This window comes from Notothenia coriiceps, unplaced genomic scaffold, assembly GCF_000735185.1.
Source record: "Notothenia coriiceps isolate Sejong01 unplaced genomic scaffold, NC01 NC01_scaffold00000320, whole genome shotgun sequence".
In the NCBI taxonomy this organism is placed as follows: Eukaryota; Metazoa; Chordata; class Actinopteri; order Perciformes; family Nototheniidae; genus Notothenia; species Notothenia coriiceps.
The window spans coordinates 1,852-8,595 of NW_011333021.1; the positions used below are offsets into that span (position 1 = coordinate 1,852).

The 6,744-nt window shown below is 41.2% G+C and overlaps 1 protein-coding gene and 1 pseudogene across 1 annotated transcript in view; one reads left to right on the plus strand and one right to left on the minus strand.

The window, feature by feature from the left end:
• LOC104941686 (SH3 and multiple ankyrin repeat domains protein 2-like) overlaps positions 1–6,744 on the minus strand; it is a 12,148-nt gene that overhangs the window by 700 nt on the left and 4,704 nt on the right. The gene's annotated exons all lie outside the window — the stretch shown is intronic.
• On the plus strand, positions 3,584–5,310 carry LOC104941674 (E3 ubiquitin-protein ligase TRIM39-like; annotated as a pseudogene).

Below are 6,744 nucleotides of genomic sequence, written 5' to 3' on the forward strand. Positions count from 1 at the left end.
TAATATAAAAAATAATCGTTTATTTCGATTACGTTGTTTTCGTAATCGTTGCAAGCCATAATCGTAATCGCGATTAAAATGCGATTAATTGAGCAGCCCTAGCTTGAACTTCTTTAAAACATGGGGTTGCAGGAAATCAGTCTTGCTGAACAGAATGTACCGTCTCCTTAACCTACCTATCAACAAGTAAACTGCTTTCACTTTGGTATGCATTGCCTTTTTTAACCCTAACCCTAAACCCTTGTGCTCCATCCAATAATTCGCTCTAGAAAAATCGCATACACATGTCAATAAAAAGCCAAAGGATGATATGAATGAATTATGTCCTACTTTATAAACAGAGGATTTAACTCACGAGAGTAACCCTTCTTATTAGATCTTAATTTTTAAGAGTTTGTAATGTAGGGTGTCAATGGATCGTAACTCCATGAAACACAGACCTTACAAATGTAACTTTCAAACATGCATTGCAAACTTCAATTTTTTTTTAACAACAACCCAGAGGAGCTGTAGGTGACAGCGCCAATTTGAGAATCATTTGGACCAAACCTCAAATAGACTCTACACTAACAGCTCCCGAAAGCAAAGTCTCTGTAATAATGTCTGGCACACACTTCTAGTGTTAGCGTCGCCTCCTTAAAACATAACATTCAATGTTTTTCAAGGACTTTTGAGGCCAAAATCCCTCAAATTCAAGAATCCAACAGCATTGACTCAATCAAGTCAATGTACAATGTGTGGTAGAGCATGTGTGAATAGATCGGCTTGTTGTCAAGACGATTGACTTTGAGAGATTTGGCGTGTTAACAAAGTTTCTATCGTGTTGCAAAACAGTCCAAGAAAAAAAAAAAAAAACGTTTTCTCGTCTAATTTGAAAGCCAACAAGAATAACAAACTTTCTGTCGTTAAGGACAGGCACCAAGACCAGCAGACACGTTTAAGCCACAAACGTTATTGTTTATGACCAAATATATCCAGCAACAACTACATGACTACAGAGTAAAGTCTGCATTCTGCACGCTCTATGGTGCCAGCCCTCACCTAAACCTCTAAGTATTTCCTGTGAGCAAAAAACACGACTGACAATTCCCAGCTGTGGCTTTGGAAATTACGTTCAATGTCCAGTTTGAACAGAAGAAGAAATTATTACCATGGTTGACTGAATTTAGTAGCTTGTAGTCGTTGCCGAAGTGAACAGATTAGTGATTTTGCAGGGAGGTAAATGAAGGAACTTGCTTGACCAACAAAAGTAGGTGAAGTGACATCACAGATTCTCAATGTCTTGCTATAGCAGTAAGATTGCTAGGTTTATAAATCATCATCATGTTTAAACAGAGACTTATGGAAAGCTATGACAACTTTCAACCTTGTATTTTTGATTTATGCAGGATATAGATACATTAATATAGAGTGTGAGCCACAACAAACATTAGCCTCATCCTTGAGTTGATACTATAAACCTTTCACATCCCTGCATCTTAATATGTACTTCAAACACAACTCAAGAAGCTATTATCAACATTACACCAGAACAAACTCAAAAGTATAATCAATGATGAGCATGCAGTGGATCAGCTCGTAGTCCCTTTGTGATAGTTATCAATAATTCAAAGGAAATAAAACCCTTACTATCTGAATGGCTCGATCAGTCAAGAAGTAAGAGAGAACATGTGTTATTGTATATCTCAACCAACACTGTAATGACACCCCTGGCATCTCGGAAATTAATCTAAAGGAGCACTTAAACNAATACACAACCGGAAAAAATATGCCACTTCCTTACAGAGCCCCTCCTCCAACACACATGACATGACCAATGAGGGCACGAGATAAATTTGGCACAGATGGAAGGCTGACGGGCAGGTAGGCCATCCAGTTACTTTAGCCGGGCCGGCTCAGATGATTGGTCGTGCTTTTTACAGCGCCACGGCTTCCACAGATTACATTTGTTTATGGATTTTTTGTCAAAGCACTTCAGATATTCATTGCTATCGGGATGTTAAGAGCATTCCATGGAATATAACAAAAAGTGTATCTCGAGCAGGTTTCTCAAACGTACCTACCCCACCTTTAAGTGTATTTGAGTGTACTAAGTTTTATGTTTGTAACCTGTATTTAAATCAGGCTTTATAATTATTTGAGTGACCGAGATCATGTAAGTGTATTTCCAGTTTACTATGTATTAATTTATTGAGCTGTACTTAAATCAGGTTTTAAAATTGTATGACTGATAGAGATCATGCAATGTTATTATTTGTTTATTGATTGTTATGAACCTGCCTGAGGACCACATATGGAAATTAGCTATTAGCTATAATCTGGCATATTACATCTCTTCTATTTGCTGAGATTAATGTTTTTGTATGCATGGTCCTTCTATAAATAAATACAAATATGACAGATTGATCCAATCACCTGCCAAGTATTTTTGAAATACTTTTCCAAATGGTTTCCAATGGAGCTTTCCTAGATGGTTTGGTGAAACAAAGCATCTGAGTCAGGTCAGTAATGCACCATCACATGTTTTACATCTATTACAGGGTGTATCTGAAACTGAAGTTTGACTTTAAAGCAACCCAACGGAAGTTTCATGTAAGTTTAGTTCTTTCACTTGTAGCTCGGGCTGCGGGGGTGCTAGAGACGGGAGCACGTTGATGCGACCTTGCTAGCCGGAGATATGGCCGCATTTTACAATAAACTTCCGTTGGGTCGCTTAAAAACAAATATCGCAAATCGAATCGCAATCGCAATATTTGTCAGAAAAATCGCAATTAGATTTTTTCCCAAAATCGTGCAGCCCTAGTGCGTACGCATGGGTTAGAGTTTGCGTGGAGGACTGCACATTTTCCCGTCAAGTTAGTATTTTATAAATCGCAAACATTGCGTAGAAACTGGCGTAAGCCATTTTTTGAACGTATATCCCTTTATAATTGAGGCCCCTGCTCTCATAGTATGCCTCTCGTCCAATGAAATGACTTGGTCGCTCTATGACGCGTTGAACCCAATGTGAGCAAATTACACTGAATGCTGCGACGCAGCACCTGAGATTACTTCCAAAATGTTGTTCACGTTCTCAATTTTTTACGTTTAACGTTATATTCGTTCGGTACACTTCGGTACACACGTGTACCGAACCGAAGGGCCCATATCGAATAATTTTGGTACGAATACGTATACCATGACACCCCTAATAACTGTAATTTCCTGGTTTTAAAGGCTGCATTACAGTAAAGTGATGGAACTTTCTTAAACTACCAAACTGTTCAAACCCTTTGCTTTTTCTGATTATCCATCAAAAATGTTACTATTTTGTGCCCAAATAGTCAATCTATAATATTGTTAGAGGTGTTGGGTGAAACATTTTTTGATGTTTTATATTCTCCATATCGCCCAGCCGTAGTCTAAACAACAGGATAAGGAAACATTCATTACTGTTTTGCCATGGTAGCTATCTTAAACTTATTATGTCTTGAATGTTAACGGTTGCTCAAGCTTGGCTTATTGCAAGTCAAAACAGCATATATTAAATTGTAATGACTCTGGCCATTATCAATCCCACGTCTATCTTTTTCTGTTATTGTATTATAAATAAAATGTACCTCCTTCCACACTACAGGTGTAGATATGGCTGCAGCAAACTATCTGCAAGCTGAAGATCGGTTTCTCTGCTCCATCTGTCTGGATGTGTTCACTGATCCAGTCAGCACATCATGTGGACACAACTTCTGCAAGAACTGCATCACTGAACACTGGGATATAAGTGACCAGTGCCAGTGTCCCATGTGTAAAGAGGCTTTTAATACAAGACCAGATTTGAGAGTCAACACTTTGTTCTCTGAGATGGTAGCTCAGTTCAGACAGTCGGCTCAACAGAAAGCCATCAGCAGCTCAGAGCAACAAGTCTTCAAACCAGGAGAAGTTCCCTGTGACGTCTGCACTGAAACCAAACTGAAGGCCCTGAAGTCCTGCCTGGTGTGTCTGACCTCCTACTGTGAGACTCACCTGGAGCCTCATCTGACAGCTTCAAGCCTGAAAAGACATCAGCTGATCGACCCTGTGGAGAACCTGGAAGACAGGATGTGTCTGAAGCACGATAAACCTCTGGAGCTGTTCTGTAAGACCGACCAGACATGTGTCCGTATGTTCTCCACTGTTTTAGACCACAAGATGCATGATGTGGTTCCTCTGAAAGAAGGATATGAAGGGGAGAAGGCTGAGCTTGAGACAGACATTCAGCAGAAGATCCAGAAGAGACAACTGAAGATTGAGGAGATCAAACACTCAGTGGACCTCAGTAAGGAAGAAGCGGACAGAGAGATAGCAGAAGGTGTTCAGGTCTTCACTGCTCTGAAGGAGTCTGTTGAGAGAGGCCAGGCCAATCTCATCAACACGATCAAAGAGAAGCAGAAAACTACAGAAAACCAGGCGGAAGATTTCATCAAAGAGCTGGAACAGGAAATCTCTGAGCTGAAGAAGAGAAGCTCTGAGGTGGAGCAGGTCACACACTCTGAAGACCACCTCCATCTTCTCCAAAGATTCATGTCCCTTAAAGTTGTCCACCCACCAAGGACTGGGACAGAGGTCAGCATCCATTCATCACATGAGGGAACTGTGGTGAGAGCTGTGGTTCAGCTGAGGAGGACTTTCAGTGAAGAGATGAAGAAGCTGATTGAAGCTGAGCTGGAAGAGGGTCCAGAGGTACGCAGTGGATGTGACTCTTGATCCTGATACAGCACATCGCAGACTTTTTCTGTCTGGTGATGGAAAAACAAGTGAGTCATGGTGATGTAAAGAAGAATCTCCCAGACAACCCAGAGAGATTTTCTGATTGTATTGTGTTTTAGGAAAGCAGAGTTTCTCTTCAGGCAGATTTTACTTTTGAGGTTCAAGTTAAAGGAAAGACCGAGTGGAAATTAGGAGTGGCCAGAGAGTCGATCAACAGGAAGGAGAGAATTCACTGAGCCCTGAAGAGGGTAACTGGACTATATGTTTGAGAGATGGAAATGAGTACAGAGCTCATGATGATCCCTCTGAGTCCTTCTCTTCTCTGAAGTCTCAGGCCACCTCAGAAGGTGGGGTGTTTGTGGATTATGAGGAAGGTCTGGTCTCCCTTTATGACGTAAGAATGCTGCAGCTCTATCTACTCCTTTACTGGCTGCTTCCTTCACTGAGAAACTCTACCCATACTTCATCCCAGGTAGGTAAATGAGGTGGTCAACACTCCTTCCACCCTCTGATCATCTCTCCTGGGTCAGAGTAAAACTAATCAGCACTTATCCCATATTGATTTTATTCCATTCAAGGATAATATTTAGTATCAAAACTGTATAGTTTCCATCTTATTTTCTACAGAATCTGTTTACTCTGGCAAATTGATTTACACAAAGTCAACATTGTAAATTGCTGCATTAATCTTATTGTGGAGAATATCTATCAACACATAATTTCAAACATCTGATGGAAGCAAAGCAAACATATGTTTTAACTTCCAGAAGGAATCCACTGTTTCTGCTGATACCATGAAATGTGTCAACTGTGCTCCCTTCAGATGGCAGTTAATAGTGTGTATTCAGAACTCACCTATTAGATGTGTGTACTCGAGTCAAGCCAATTTCATGACTTTAGTACACGACTTGACAAAATCATGCTGAAATACACTTGACACTCTGACTTGGATATGAACACCAATGTATCGGGACTTGAGAGCTTCAGACTCGAAGACATTCTGAACCAGAGTCACTTGATGCGATTTAAATTCAGATCTCCAACACGACGATCGCAAACTGCACGCTAGAAGAGCAGAACATCCCGTCGGGTAGAGCAGAATCTCCAACTGCTCTACTCTGGACTGAATCCTGCAGGCACGGACTTGTATTTAACTGGGCACCATCCGGCCAATCATATGCGAAGATAGGTAACGTTTTCACGTAATGATCATACCCATTAAGTGAAAGAAAGTGCTTGGGGGCAGACTCGCTCCAAAGTACACCAAGTGTTGTACAGCAGCTCACAGAGCGACGGGGAAACGGAGCGGATTCAAAAGCAAGCGCGTCGGAAAAAGTACAAGATTTGTAGCGCAAAACCAAAAAGAACCAGGCATCTGCTGCATATCAAAGGAATTGGACAAAAGCAAGCTGACTGCAGGATTTATCAAAATCGAAAATACCTTCAGAGCAGGGTTTTTTTTTGCTAAGACATCAGATTATGATCAGAGGTGGAGAAGGTTCAGATATGGTACTGCGTACAGCAACCAAGCAGTGTAAAGTACAAAAGTATTGGCATGCAAAAAATAGTAGTAAAGTAACCACCTGCAGAAGGATCCATTTCAGGTGTGCATTTCTGTGTCAATTTGCCCTCGTAAGGCCAAGCGTGAGAGTCATCGTGAAGAGCATCGTGTTATCATCGGTGCCATCCGGGCATCGCAGCGATCAGAGTGAGGTGAATGCCCGAGGCACCGATGATAACAAGTGTGCCTTACGAAGTTGCGTCACGAAGTTGCTGCGGAAGCTGAGAAACTCCACGGCGGCATACGATTGGCTAAGATGCCCTCACGAATGGCCGACGTTGTTAACGATCAAAGCCGAATCTGAACATTTCTTATCAGTGTGTCCATCGGGTGCTAATTTCGGGCCAGTGGTGACAGGGGCTGTTAGTGTAGCAGAATAGAGTATTCAATTGTTATCAGCATAAAAAGTTGGACTACATGTAGAAATGAAATACCAAGCAACAATTTTCTACTGTGTA